The sequence below is a fragment of the Corythoichthys intestinalis genome, chromosome 16, assembly GCF_030265065.1.
Source record: "Corythoichthys intestinalis isolate RoL2023-P3 chromosome 16, ASM3026506v1, whole genome shotgun sequence".
NCBI lineage: Eukaryota > Metazoa > Chordata > Actinopteri > Syngnathiformes > Syngnathidae > Corythoichthys > Corythoichthys intestinalis.
Window position 1 is genome coordinate 26,117,629 of NC_080410.1, and position 15,017 is coordinate 26,132,645.

At 40.5% G+C, this 15,017-nt stretch overlaps 1 protein-coding gene across 2 annotated transcripts in view; it reads right to left on the bottom strand.

The window, feature by feature from the left end:
- Window positions 1–4,102, bottom strand: part of gprc5ba (G protein-coupled receptor, class C, group 5, member Ba) — a 29,421-nt gene extending 25,319 nt beyond the window's left edge. The window contains exon 1 of one of the 2 annotated variants that reach the window (XM_057817021.1): window positions 3,581–4,102. The gene's annotated coding sequence lies outside the window, so the exon portion shown is untranslated. The remainder of the gene's footprint in view (window positions 1–3,580) is intronic. The other variant, XM_057817022.1, reaches the window with a different exon arrangement.
- Window positions 4,103–15,017: the final 10,915 nt, after the last annotated feature.

Consider the following 15,017-nt stretch of genomic DNA (forward strand, 5'->3'; position numbering starts at 1 on the left):
ATTAAGAGGTCCAATCCATTTGAAGTGGGAGTGTTGGCAGCAAATGACTGCCAGTGAGTTAATCGAGTAATCAGTCATCAATTGGCAACCATTTTGAAAATTGATTACTCGCTTAGAGCTATTGTTCTCAAAATCCTGTTATTCGAGACTCTTAATAATATTCTCTCATTTCTGTTGTCTTCCAATATTGGCTTTGAAATTAATCCAAATAAGATATTTACACATTTTTAAATAAAAAACACAATATATTTTGTTTCAAAATTTAAATAAATATTGTCCCTTATTTATTTTAAAGTTGTTTTCTTTTTTTTTTTAAATTGTTTTAACCCCCCCCCCCCCCCCCCCAAAAAAAAAAAAAAAAGTGATGATGTGATGTGATGGTCATGATTTGCACTTTTTTCCACCTGATAATTTACAGATCCAACCACGGTATAAAATCAGTATTTTTTAGAAATATTTAAATCTGTTTGGAAAAAATACTGCAATGTAAAAAAGAAAAAAGTAAATAAGTAGACCTTCGCAATTACACTATATTCAGAATCATTAAATAATACCAAAACAAAATTTTGTAATACATTTTAATGTAAAATTATTATTTACCTCATTATTTGATTACTCACTGAAATGATTGGTGAGTAATAGATTATAAAAAATAAAAAAATTCAGTCATCACAGCTTTTCCCTAAAAGAAGAAACTTTGTTGAATTGAGGTAATAAACTTTTTGTAATTTATTGAATTCAACTTTCAGTAATGTAAAGCTATATTTACATTACGTCCGTTGTTTTTGCAATGCATTTATATTTTTCTTGGTTATTTGAATTAATTTCAATAGACATTATTGTATGATATACAAGCAAATAGAGTTAAAATCTTGGTCGTGCATTTAATTAAATTTGAGTCAATGCACAACTATACCCTACCCTAAACCCGTTGTGTTTTTCGAACTGCCGGAAATTATTTTTTAATAGTGCATCACCGATTCCTTTTGCAATGACCATTGTTGAGTAATATTTGAATCAAATTATTTATTATTTTGTATACATGTTACTCTATGCTATTCTGTTAAGAAGCTCAAAGAAAAGGATTTGGACGATTTGTCTCCGAACAATTAATCGACTGTGTAAAATCGGTTGTCAATCAATGTGATAATCGAGTAGTTATCTATTAATTCTAGCAACGGACTTATTCCTTCCATTATTATAGGTGCGTATTGTTGATCTTCCAGTGTCTTATATCACTTCAGCAAGAACAACTTGTGTTTTGTGACAATTTGAGCATGAAGTCTTGTTCCTCACCGACCTGCTGACAGGACACATGCTTGTTGGGAGGGACTTTTCAGACAACGCCACCGTTGTTCGGTAGGCCTGCCTTTATTTTGCCTGTTATTTGTCACCTTTGCTGGACAAAATACGACCAACATCACACAATTAGTTGTTTTTGTTCGACTTAATGATGTCATCAATCCTTTTCATCTTCAAGAATAGCTCAAGTCATGATGAAATTTTAAGGGTGGAAGAATCAACCAGAAGTCAACATGCGGAAAAATTAAAAGTAGATTTGCCAGCCTCTTCAGGGCGTCCCCCGCCGACTTAATTAGGGCTCATTAGCATTGCAGCAGGACCATATGCAAATTGACTTGGCAATTAACAGTGCCAGTGATTAGTCTCACCCCCCTTCCACATAAATGTATAATATGGCCCAAGGAGCTGGGTTGTGGGGTGTCCTAAACAGTCCAAAATAGACTGAGAGTCATGTTTACAGCCGACTGTCATGTGGTCATCTTTCACGGGACATAAATAAACGACACGTACGTGCAAGTGACGGCAATTGATTCGCAGGAGATCATTGACACAGTAAACCAGAGTCGAGCTGGCAAAAGGGAAGACGAAAAGTGTGAGTGCGATGTGGAGATGTGTGTATTTGATCTTAGTGCTGGTGTGTGTGATCTTAGTGTTTGTGTGTGAAGAAGACACAAATGGAAATGGGAAGCAGAGGAAGTCAAAGGTTCGAACCCACAACCGCATACTTGCCAACCGTTAGTCAGGGGTGCTAGTCTGAATAATTCCATTTCTATTATTTTCTGTGTTGAAAATTAGATTTTAGATCGAGACAAACAGGATGCGGAGCAGTATTGCAGAGTTAAAATGAATTGGACGTCTAGCACTATTTTTTTTTTTTCTCATTTCAATGGACATCGTGCTGCTCCTTCTGGTGTGTGCTACCTGAGAGCAGTATTTGGATAAACTATCACTTCAGAAACTTTCACTTTAAGGTTAGGTTGCTTCTTAGAGTTGTTTGAATGCGCTGGTGTGAGCTGACTGGTCATAAACATTGGGATAATAGCTAAAAAAAATTTAAAAAATAAAATAAAATAAAAAGGGAAAAAAGCACTCTAGCATGTTAGGCTCTTATTTATTTATTCTTAAAGATTTTTTTAAAAGAAGCTCTTGAGCAAAACATCAGGCAGAAGGATGATGGTGCCAAATGTTGTTAAATAAGGGTCAGAACTCTGTTCATTTGAATAAGGGTTGGTTGCCAAGGACTTTTAAAAGGCAAACATACCTCTTTATCCATTTTCTCAATATTTATCATAATGAAATTTCCTCACATTTATGAGTATTTTTATATTATTAGTATGTTGTATTAGCCGTTATCTGCATCTGCTTTGCTCCACCACTTGTTTTCAGATATCCATTGTTTACAACAATGCAACACTAATGTTATTTGTTGTTTTTTTCTGGTGTTTTCCACTGTTTGTTAGCATTACCTAAACTGCCTTTATTGAAGTGTAGTTGTCGTTTTAAACACAGTACATGTAACCCTCTTATAGGCTAAAGTGCCGATAACAAAATCAATGATACAATATACTCCTAGATGCCCCTATACCAGCAACCCAAAGGCGTGATAAATCACCATACAACACCAACATACGGAGCATGCATAAAACAAACAATTAATTTATTGGCTGTAAGTCTATTGCCGTCAGTGGCAGCCAAAGGGTTCACCTACACTCGAGTTGATATATCCCTGGATGCGCATTTTCCCTCAAACGTCCTCTCTCTAATGGCACCCCAGTGGCTATTTGAGCTCCATTCGTTGTTTTGCGGGGTTCCCACAAAAATAAAAGGGGGGGGGGTCACTCTTGGTTTTAGCTGACCTAAGGAGCTGCTGAATGCAAACACACACATGTAGAGAGAGAATGCTCTTTTTCCAGTAGCCCCCTCCCAATGTTGGCCACATGGAGGCTCTCCAGGGCATTCCAGAAGAGTGTTTGTTGGAGGCAGCATTGTTACAAATGTGTGTGTGCCCGGAATAAAAAATGACACCTCGCCTCTTTACAATGATGGACTGCTTGACGCTCCCCAAGTAATCCTACTGTAGTGTGTAGGGAGGCGACAGAACCGAGCAGAGTTGGGTTTTTGGGGGGGGTGAATGATCATTTGGGGGGGGGGGGGGGTACAAATGATTTTAAATCCTTTGAATGTGTGGTATTATTGTGCAGGCAGGACAAATTCCCTGCAGGTTCTTCATTAGCACTGAAAATGAGCTATTTAGGGTGACATGATGAACACGACCGACCTTTTCTAATCGATGCAAATGGATCCTCCGGTGTGTGGACTCGCGAAGGAGGTGGGGTGCGCAGCGTCGACGAGACTCCTTGTACAAAATGTCACATTTCGGAAAGAACCGCGTCGTCCGCTTCGACTGTCCGCATCCACACGCGCGCCGGCGGCCCAGATGCTTCCGACTGCCTCGCTCTCGGAACCGGCGGTGGTCGCAGCAGCCCGACTGGCATGGAACGCTCCCCTGACAGGTCCAAATCACAAGCGCGCGCTTCGATATTCCCTTGGTAGCGCTTAAATCCTACGTTTAAGCATTTTGCCAAATAAAAAGCCCACCACGGAGGAAGCGGCGCGGTGCCGATCCGGTCGAGTCCGAAACTCCGCTCCGCATAACGCGCGTGCAGATTAGCCCTCAGCAGCCCCCTCCTCCCACTCTGCGCATGCATACACTCACGCACGCGCGCAGAGAAGAAAGATTCACTCCACGCGTCCTTCCAAATGAATTGCTGTCTGACAGACACCACAAGAACCTGATTTGAAATACTTGCTCGTTTATAGTTTGACAATGTTTCACGCATGCGCGATAACACATTTGCATTTTGTCACGCACTATTTTGGGAGAAGGAATGGTTTTCATTATTGTATTTTTTTTCTGAAGTAATGTCAAAACGGAATAAATTGATGGACAATTGACTTCCAGTTGTGCCTTTTCAAAGTAAACCTGCTATTGCAGCCCCAATTCTCTGAATATGTAGCATGACAAAATAACTAAACAATCGTTTATTTATAATTTCTGATTAGGTTTTCAAAAACACTGGAAAAACAAAACAAAACAAAAAAAAAAAAAAAATAATGAAAGCAAGGGCGTAGATTTGGTCTCAACATTGGTAGGGACGATATTAAAATGCTATTACAATGCAAACAATGATCCAAGTAAGGGATAAGTATCATGACTTCGTTGTTCCTTGTGGGGGCTGGCCTGACCGTAGTAGTTTTGACGGTTAGCAAGTTTAATGTTATGGTAACTGTTGCTGTTCGGACTTTCAGTAGCAAAATTAAAAATAATAATATTAATACATTTTATTGATAGAGCAAGGGCACAGGGACGGTAGGGACATAACACTACCAACTTTTCAGGATGCTTAAATCGTCCCCACCAACTTTTACGCAACCTTATTTGCATTATATAATGACTTCAATTTTCAATTTTAATTGTCTTCCCATGTTGTAAAGATAGAATTAACCCTACCATTATTAAGTGAATTACAGTACTTTCAATATGTTCAGATTTACGTTGACCCCTCTTCACTTTCTGAATGTGCTAGTCCATCCCCCACCCTCAAACGCAAGTTTGATTGGCTGATGACTGGACATTTACACACGTTCACAGCCGGTGTTCTGTCAAATTTTTCAATCTGATACAATTTTGCTCACGAAGCTTTTGTGGTGGTGAATAAGCACTCTTTTACATTCAGTTGGATGCTCAAAGTTATCCAAAGGTTCTAAATAAACAAGAGATTATTAGATTAATTAGATTTTTTTTTTTTCGCAAGCAAGTAGGTTTACCGATTTCACCAATGAGACGTCGCAACAATAATCACATGAATCCATTATACCAATCAGACGCAAGGTTGCCGTTCTAGCTTCACGCCAGCCTGCTGAGTCATGTGGTGTCTTTAGCACCGTAAAAAATGAAGTATTTGATATTGAGCGCTGCTCTCAACATGACTCGAAAGTGCGGATTCCTTGCCTGGCACCGCAAGACTATTCTCCCTGTATTTTTCAAACACTGTGAGAATAGTCTGGGACCCAGCCCATTAACGGGCTCTCGAGCCAATTCAAAATCAACCGTCTAATCAGATTAGTTTATTTGCGTGATGCGTTCTTAACGAGCAACGTCACTCTTGCGCGCCGAAAGTCGTCTCCACAACAACACAGATGCTGAACGGGAGAGCCGAGAATATGTTCCAATCCGCGGTAAAATCAGTTTTAAATGACCAAAAACACATCGACACAAGTCATTGACAACAGTCAACATGTCTCGCGCTAGCCATGTTGAATAAACTTCTCCATTCTCTGCTCACGCTAGTTACGTGTCGCATTATCAACGTCACGTCTGCCCGTCGCTGATTGGTCCACTCCGCTGTCTGTTTGCTGTGGCTTGCTCCGCCCTGGGAATTTGAACCAACGGACGGTCGCCAGACTCAATCGCTGGAACAACGGTGAGTCTGGTATACCAGGCAAACGGATTCCAACCTCTCTCCCAGTTTTTATTTGGCACTGATTGACCAAGGAAAACCGGATATATGCTCATTTTAATATCTAAACCGTAATTATGAAGGAACTCTTCACGATTTAAACTAGGCATTATTTTCTCCACCAGAGGGCGTCAATGCTCTTTGGACGAATAATGTCTCGTTTATGTTTTTTTTTTCTCATTTGAATTTAATTTTTTTTTTTTTTTTTTTTTTTTGTATTTCTTTGGTTTAATGTGGTTATGTAATGTGTTATTGTACAGTATCATTTTAACAACACTTCATATTTCATTGTTTAAAAAAAAAATCAAACAAAAATAAGCAGTTACTCAAAATGTTATTCTTACTTGAGTATTCTTTTCACTGTATACTTTTTTACTTAAGATGGAGAAAACTATTCGACTAGATTTAAGGAAATTTATCAGATTAAGAGGTTATAAATTTGCAGTGCAGAACTTAAATAAATTTGTATTGATTTATTTTGCATTAATTTAATCTATTAATTAATTTGGTTCACATTGGTGAGAAGTGTAGCCGTGACCGCCGTTCTCCCAATGCTGTTATATCGTCCCCACCAATATTGAGACCAAACCTACGCCCTTGTGATAGAGCGCTTTTACCAATGCTCAAAGACGCTTTACAGTTGAAACAATGAAGAGGCTCACGCAACATGAGCAGTACAAAACAACGGAGAAAAGAATGATACATTAAAAGCCTATTTAAAAAGGTGAGTTTTTAACCATTTTTTGAATGTAGAAAGAGCTGAACAGGTGCGGATGGGTTTAAGGAGTGAGTTCCAAAGGGAAGGGGCAGCAATGGAGAAGGCTCTGTCCCACCCACCCCCAAATTAGTGGTGTTTCCCCCACCTCCACAACATTATTGTCTTTTTACATGACTTACAGTGGTTGCTACTGCCCCCCCAAAAAACTTCCCTCCTCTCCGAAAGGGGTGGCAAGTTGTCGATATGAATCTGTTGGGGTTGTGTGAGTATGTCTGTGTGTGTGTGTCTTTGTGGCTGGACGGCGGGTTTCAAGTCATCAGCCAACCAAACGTATGTTTGAGGGGGAAAAAATGGACCGGCACATTCAGCAAGTGAAAAGGAATAAATGTAAGTGTGAACATAATGAAAATACTTCACTGAATAATGATAGGGTCTATTCTATCCTTGCAACATATGGTAAGACAATCTAAATTACCTATATATTTGAACTCTTTATATAATACATGTAAGCTTGCTTAAAAGTCGGTGGGGACAATTTGAACAGCCTGAAAAGTTGTTAGTGTTATGTCCCTACTGTCCCTATGCAAACCTACCCCCTTGAATCAAAGATATTACAAGCTTTCAGATTTCAGTACCGTTGACAGTGACGTTAAAACTGTAAGTTTATTGGCGCCAATGACAGTGAATAAAAACTAGTAGCTTAGTGGGAATGTTATGGGAAACGCGCAGATAGACAAACATATTGCATTTCTGTGGCAGCTTTGAGTAATTTAATATTCGAACACAAATGGTACAGCAACATTTGTAGAAAAACAATGCTCGTAGACAGGGGCATTACCAGGGGGTGGCAGGGGTTGGCAGTTCCCACCCTCGGACATGCTCTGCCCACCCAAACAACACTGGATGTAGTACTAACGGCAGTCTGGGCACCGCGTATAGTATCCCATTCATATAGTACTGATTTGTTCTAAGTTTTGACATTTGCGTTGTTACTTACTCTTTCACCTTAAAAATAAATAAATAAATAAATACATTAAATGTTGGTTTTGTTCCTAGGGGGCGCTACACACATTTACGCATATTTTTATTTTATTTTTTTACATTTTATCAAAGTTTTCACCAGTGTTCACCTTGATGTTGAGTTTGGTGAGTTTTAAAGCACTCTGAGGGGTCAAAGTAGGGCTTAAAGCGTCAGCGGGACAAAGAATGACTGCTAGTAAAAAATAATGCCGTTAGTAATGCTGTTATATTCGAACGGCATTATTAGCAACACTGTTCATTACTAGACATGTGCCAATTACCGGTTTCAAGGTATACCGTGGTAAAACGTCACGGTTTCAAAACCGCAAAAATTTTCCGTCATACCGTCCTTCAAGTATTAGCTATTTCTATGTCCCCAAAATCTAGGAAGAAATCCCTCGCTTGCAGCTGCAAGGCTCAACCCTCCCCCACCAGTTGTTGCTCAGTGTCAGTGGCTGGAGGAGGTGAAACTCCTGAACTTTTCCCTCTAACGAAATCGCTGGTATGGGAATACTTCGGCTACAGAAAAGTTGCAGATGACCGCGGCTTAGAGAAGGAGGAGTGCCAACCGATATGCAAAACGTGTTTGCGTAGGGTGGCTGCCGAGGAGGCAATACCTCCAAAATGATTTTGCATTTAAACAAAATTAAAATGCCTGTGACACGAAAAAGCATGTTTATTTCATAACACACGCGGTATTTTATGCTCCTGAATGAAATGGACCGCTTGGATGTGTGTGGAAGCGATCGCTATATTTATTTATTTATTTTTTAAACCTGCGCCACGAAAATGAGTGACTTCCGGCAACAATCTCAAGTTGAGAAAGAGGGCGCTGTGACGTGTACGGAGGAAGGAGTCCTCTTCACTATACAGCCGTACTGTTGTAGAGAAGGACTAAGGATTCAGCTGATTTTGCGGATTAATAAGTTTTTTTTTCGCATCACGCCAGCCAAACGGCTGCAGAAAAATCTTGCTGAACGAGGGAGAGGCGTGTGCGCCTTTTTGGGGTTTCAAAAGGTTCCCATTCACCAGTGGATATTGGCCATAACAAGCCCTACTACTGTGGAACCATGGGACTTACGAGGAAGTGAGTAAACATCATGTTTTGTATTATGTTAAATACTGGGATCATTTTAATACGGAGGTGGCTTGCATTTTGTGGCTGACATGCTCCTTGTCCACTCCGCCGACGACCGGCGGCCTGTCGCACATCCCCCCGCCGGGCAGGGGCGGACTGGTAATCTGTGGGTTCTGGAGGATCACAGAACGGCCGGTGCCCTGGACGGCCGGCGGCCGCAATTCATTATTATTCATCACTGTTTCTATCCCCCCTAGCCTCTGATTATCTACAGTTCGCATCCAATCCGACAGGTGGCAGCAATGCGCCTGGCTGTTAGAAGAAAGAAGAAAGCACTGAGTAGCCTTCATTGGTTCCTTGTGCAAGCAAAATAGCGACGAGCGTTAATGCACAATATGGATGGTGGTGGCAAAAAAGAAAAAGAGAAGGGTGGCGCGGAGAAGGTTAGGGAGAAAAAAATTAAAGAAACTGGAGAGCGAAGCATTAAAATGTCATAAGTTGACAAATATTTTCGCAAGCAGCAGTCTGGCTGCAACGGCCAGGTCGGGTAAAAGCAGCCCAGCCCCCGGCGATGGTGAGAGGGGGAGCGGGAGCCGCTCTGTGACGTGCAACCGGTACAGGGAGAGAGAAAAGAAGAGGAAGGGGGCAATGACAAGCTGGTGGAAGTTCCTCAGACAAGCGCAGGGCAAGTAAAAAGGGATGAAGAGGGTCACTTGCTCGGTGTACTGGCAATTGTTATCCACCAGGTAGCTACATTTTAAATGAAATAAATGACAATTAAAGGGTTAGTGCCAGTGACTCCATGTACCCGTTTGCAATCGTGTCAAGTTAGCTAGTCCTACTATCATTCTCCTCAGAAAAAATATTTTAGATGTAAAACAACGTATGCACACGCAGCAGCAATATTAATTCAGAAGAAATATAACAAAATATTAATAAAATGAATGGTTTCACTTTAAAGTTTAGGTAGTTAAATTGATATGATATATATTTTTAATCATTTATATATCGTTTTGTTTTCTGGTTAATACTTTCCAATAAAGGTTATGTATACAGGATTTGTCTTGAAATGTTTATTGTATTTTCATTGAAATTTATTATTTGTATGGCAAGATTAATTATAGCAGGGGTCTCCAAACCAGTCCTCAAGGGCCGCTGTGGCCCTGGTTTTTGTTTCAACCATCGAGTACCAACAGTTTAACCAATGAAGTTTCTGCTAAAACAAGCAGCACCTGACTGCAATCAACTGATTACACTTTTAAGACACCAGATTGGTGCATAGGTGTTGTCTTGTTATGTAGGAATTAAATCCTGCGTGCGCTGCGGCCCTATGTGGAATAGTTTGGAGACCACTGAATTATGGCATAAACAATGAAATCATTTTATAGACAGAGATATATAGAGATATATTATAATCCATTGGATACATAAAACTTAAATTATAAGAAATAAATTATTTCATTTGTTTATTCAGGTTGACCATAGAGCTAGACCAGAAAATTAACCCAACTCCAGTTCAGCCTTGCAGTACTTTAAGTGCCCCAAGTCAGAGAGTCACAGGCTAGACACATTTTCTTCATTTTCTCTCAAAGTGCACGAAATTGATGCATTTTACAATAAAATGTTTAAAAAACAATTTTTTTTAATCGCCCCTTGGGGTTGGGGGGCATGCCCCCGGACCCCCTAGGGTCTGTGTTTCCCTTCGTATAGTGATTCTTGTGGGCTGGACTGAGTCAAAGTCCAGGGCTGCTTTTTAGTCCCAGTCCGCCCCTGCCGCCGGGCGAGCACTATACTCGGCTTTTGCCCTCTTGGTGTGCCCGGTGTTCTGTCAAATGTTCCACCCGATCAGAAATGGCAAATTTGTGTTAAAAATAGCCGTGAATACAGCGATTACAAAATAAACACTACGAGAGCTTTTTACATGCCCATTCATGATCAAACGTAAGTAGTCCTTTATTTAAACAAAGTTTGTTGTCCAGCTGCTTCCCCTGAGAGCTCTCCTGTCCGTAGTAGCAGGGGAACGAACTAAATTGCTCTCAGTTGGGCGGTTTGCCGATCGGCGAAGACAATCGGCAACCCAGTCGTCATGTGAAATGACCCAGGCTAGTTATGTGTGATTTTACGCTTCGAAGACTTTGAAACATCACTTGGTTCAGGTTAGCATGTCGGCTAGCTGTCACGCCTCTTGGTTTGTATACATTCTCCGAAGCCGGGGAAGGGAAATGACATAAGCCCGATTTAGGTGGTATAAAATATCATTCGGGAGGTGCGACAGTAAAGGTCAAGTCGACAGTTTTGACCATTATGGAATAATTTTGCCATGCCGTCTTCAATAAATGCATTTTTATTATTTCATATTCCATTTCGCACAAGACTGTTATTTGTCATGACCATGCCATTTATTTAGCTATTGGGGAAAATACTTGGATAAAAAGAATATCCTGTAAAAGTATTGGAGTAGAGAGACTGAAACAATGACATATTGTGGCTCTCTTCGTCGCGTTTTCCTCGTTTTGAATGATTCCCCCTCAGATGAAATCGTGACTCCGCTGACGTCATCCACCTGTTGGGGACGCTAGAGCGCTACAATGGTAGGCATGGCTAACTGGCAGATTAAAAGACTAATTTTTCGTCATTTGCGCTTTGCTAAATTGTTGTATATAGTCGAATCGTCTCAAAATATTATTCTAGTTCACAAAATAATCCTATTTACGACTTTTTTTCTCCTGTCGTACGCACTTTCAAATTAAAGGTTAGTAAACACTGTCATGTACCTTTCCCACCAGCTACGGGAGTTAAAATAAAAATAAATAATAATCAATAAAAAAGATCATCTATAAGTACACTGTTTCTTCTGCAAAGAATTTATGATACGCTTTCCTTCATAGAGGAATGCATTTTGTGCACACTGGTAGTTGCAAGCTACCACCCATTGCGCCAACTTATTATTAAAAGCACTTTTGGGTTTTCACGCAAGTACATTACAGCCCACTCTCAAAAATCCTGCTGCCATATGCAACCACTTTATGAAATATGTATGAAGTATGTTTGCCCTGACCTCACACTTGCTTTTAATTTTGAAAAACCCATTTTATTGTGAAAATATTACCTTATTTCCTGTTTAGTGTATTGTTATCCCTGTGTACTTGTCGACCACAGAACTGCTGTGACGTTTGTTATTATGTGGTCGCCTCAGCTGCTCCAGTCCATCTCCCTCAGAGGTATGGGGGGCTTGGGGGGGGGGGCTTAAGAGGTCGACACACCCACCCCCCACTAGGATATCTATCTTTCCTGTTGCCTCATTTGTGGCCATTTGAGGAGAAAAGCCATTGTTCTGGTGTGCTGCTGGTGTTAAATCATCATCTCACTTTATATTAATCCATAACTCTCCATCCATTTCATTTTATGGCAAGACATAAAAAAAAAAAGATTGGGGGTGTTAATCCAATGACAAGCTTGTGTGCATTAATGCTTAAAATCTTGCTTTTAGGGACCAGCCAGTTACACCCACCTTTTTTCCACCTTTTACCCACATTGTGCTGGAGGGTGTTTCCCCTTTTACCGCTCCCGATTTCAGCATAAATCCACGCTAAGTGATGTGACAGGCGGGCCGGGGGGAGGTAACGTAGCAGCTGACAACTTGAGGCTAATGTGACAGGTGCAACCCAGGAAGATGAGGTGGAGAGCGACTGTTGAGATGAACGGCCGTCTTCATATATCATCACCGGGGGACGCCGCTACACAACAAGGGGGCTCGTTATCCCGGCAATCATCATAAATTAGCTGTAACTGGGAACGCCTCGAGCCTACTAATAGTTGATTACACGGTGGATTATAATTTGATGTATTGATAGCGGGACCTGTTCTAAAATGGCATTAATTACACAAGAACGAGCCCTCCCAGTCAAAATGTATGAGATGTCTATCGCCGTCAATGACATTGAAACGTTCCCATTCAATTTACTGTAATTTTCGGGCTGCAAGATGCCCCTTTTCCCCACTTTGACCTACACTGCTGGCCAAAAGTATATTGGCACCCCTGCAATTCTGTCAGATAATGCTCAATTTCTCCCAGAAAAAAATTGAAACTACAAATGCTTTGGCAGGAATATCTTCATTTATTTTGCTTGAGAAAACACAAAGGAGAATGAAAAAAAAAATGAAATAAATTATTACTTTACACAAAACTCCAAAAATGGGCCGGACAAAAGTATTGGCACCCTCAGCCTAATGCCTGGTAGCACAACCTTTAGGCAAAATACTGCGAACAACCGCTTCCGGTATCCATCAATGAGTTTCTTACAATGCTCTGCTGAAATTTTAGACCATTGTTCTTCGGCCAACTGCTCCAGGTCTCTGAGATTTGAAGGGTGTCCTCTCCAAAGTGCCATTTTCAGATCTCTCCACAGGTGTTCTATGGGATTCAGGTATGGACTCATTGCTGGCCACTTTGGAAGTCTCCAGTGCTTTCGCTCAAACCATTTTCTAGTGCTTTTTGAAGTGTGTTTTGGGTCATTGTCCTGCTGGAGGACCCATGATCACTGAAGGAGACCCTCACACCAGGCCTTACAATATGCTGCAAAATTAGTTGGTAGTCTCAGACTTCAAAATGTCAAGCACACGCACAAGCAGTCCAGTGCCAGAGGCAGCAAAGCAACCCCAAAACATCAGTGAACCTCTGCAATGATGACTGTTGGTACCGTATTTTTTTTTTTTTTAAAGCCTCGTTTTTTTCTTGTAAACTCTATGTTGATGCCTTTTCCCAAAAAGCTTTACTTTTTTCTCATCTGACCAGAGAACATTCCTCCAAAACGTTTTTGGCTTTCTCAGGTAAGTTTTGGCAAACTCCAGCCTGGCTTTTGTATGTCTCTGATTCAGAAATGGGGTCTTCCTGGGTATCCCACCATAGAGTCCCTTTTCATTCAGACGCCGACAGATAGTACGGGTTGACACTGTTGTAACCTTGGACTGCAGGACAGCTTGAACTTGTTTGGATGTTAGTTGAGGTTCTTTAACCACCATCCGCACAATCTTTCGTTGAAATCTCCTGTCGATTTTTCTTTTCCTTCCACATCTAGGGAGGTTGGCCACAGTGTCATGGGCTTTACATTTATTGATGACACTGCACACGGTAGACACAGGAACATTCAGGTCTTTGGAGATGGACTTGTAGCCTTGAGATTACCCATGCTTCCTCACAATTTTGCTTCTCAAGTCCTCAGACAGTTATTTGGTCTTCTTTCTTTTCTGCATGCTCAATGTGGTACACACAAGGACACAGGCTGAGTCAACTTTAATCCATTTTAACTGGCTGCAAGTGTGATTCAGTTATTGCCACCACCTTCTATGTGCCACAGGTATGTAACAGGGGCTGTTAATTACACAAATTAGAGAAGCATCACATGATTTTTAAAAGGGTGCCAATACTTTTGTCCGGCCCATTTTTGGAGTTTTGTGTAAAATGAAAATGATTTTTTTTTTCCCCATTTTCTTGTGTATTTTTTCATTGCAAGAAAAATAAATGAAGATATTACTACCAAAGCATTTATAATTGCAATCATTTTCTGCGAGAAATTGAGCATTACCTGACAGAATTGCAGGGCTGCCAATACTTTTGGCCAGCACTCTATGTGGTTTACCATCCAGTGCATTTAATTTATGAATTTTTACAGGCCGATGAAATTATTTTTTTTCTGTAGATATCAGATAATACAATGTGGCCATATGTGGCTTACGTATGAACAAATACAACCCAGACATCAGACCGACATTGAATAAACGTCTATTTTCCATCAAAATAATCAGTATGGTTGACATCGAAATTTTCGACAATAAACTATGTTGAATCAATGTTGCAAATACCGATGACACATCGTAGTGGCGTTGAAACGACGTTGTTCTGTGGTATGTCAGGCGATGGTTGGGTTAACATTGATTTATAGTTGATGAACTAATGTTGACAAATAGTTGATTTGTGACTGACCAGAAAATATAATTGGAAAGTCATCGAATTACGGATGACCGGGAGTTTTGGTCGAAAAATAGTTGTGTTCTTGGTTGACCAGGAAGACAGTGACTCACCTCAAATAAACTCCACTGGAAATGCCTCATTTAAGGATAGCCATATTTAAAGGTAAGCCTGCTGCGCTTCTTCAGAGCCTTTAACATTAACAGCAATGATGTCTTACAGTAGAAAGAACTGAGTTTGTCATTATTACTTGTATATAAAACCCTTTGCCTGACACAATGTGACAATGTTGCCAAAATTGTAAGAAACGGTGCATTTGCTGTGATTGGTATTCAAGCGAAGACCTACTTAGCTTGGATGTTGGCCAAGTAGAAGTTCAGGCAAACTTAATTCCTTTTCCAATTCAAGTGC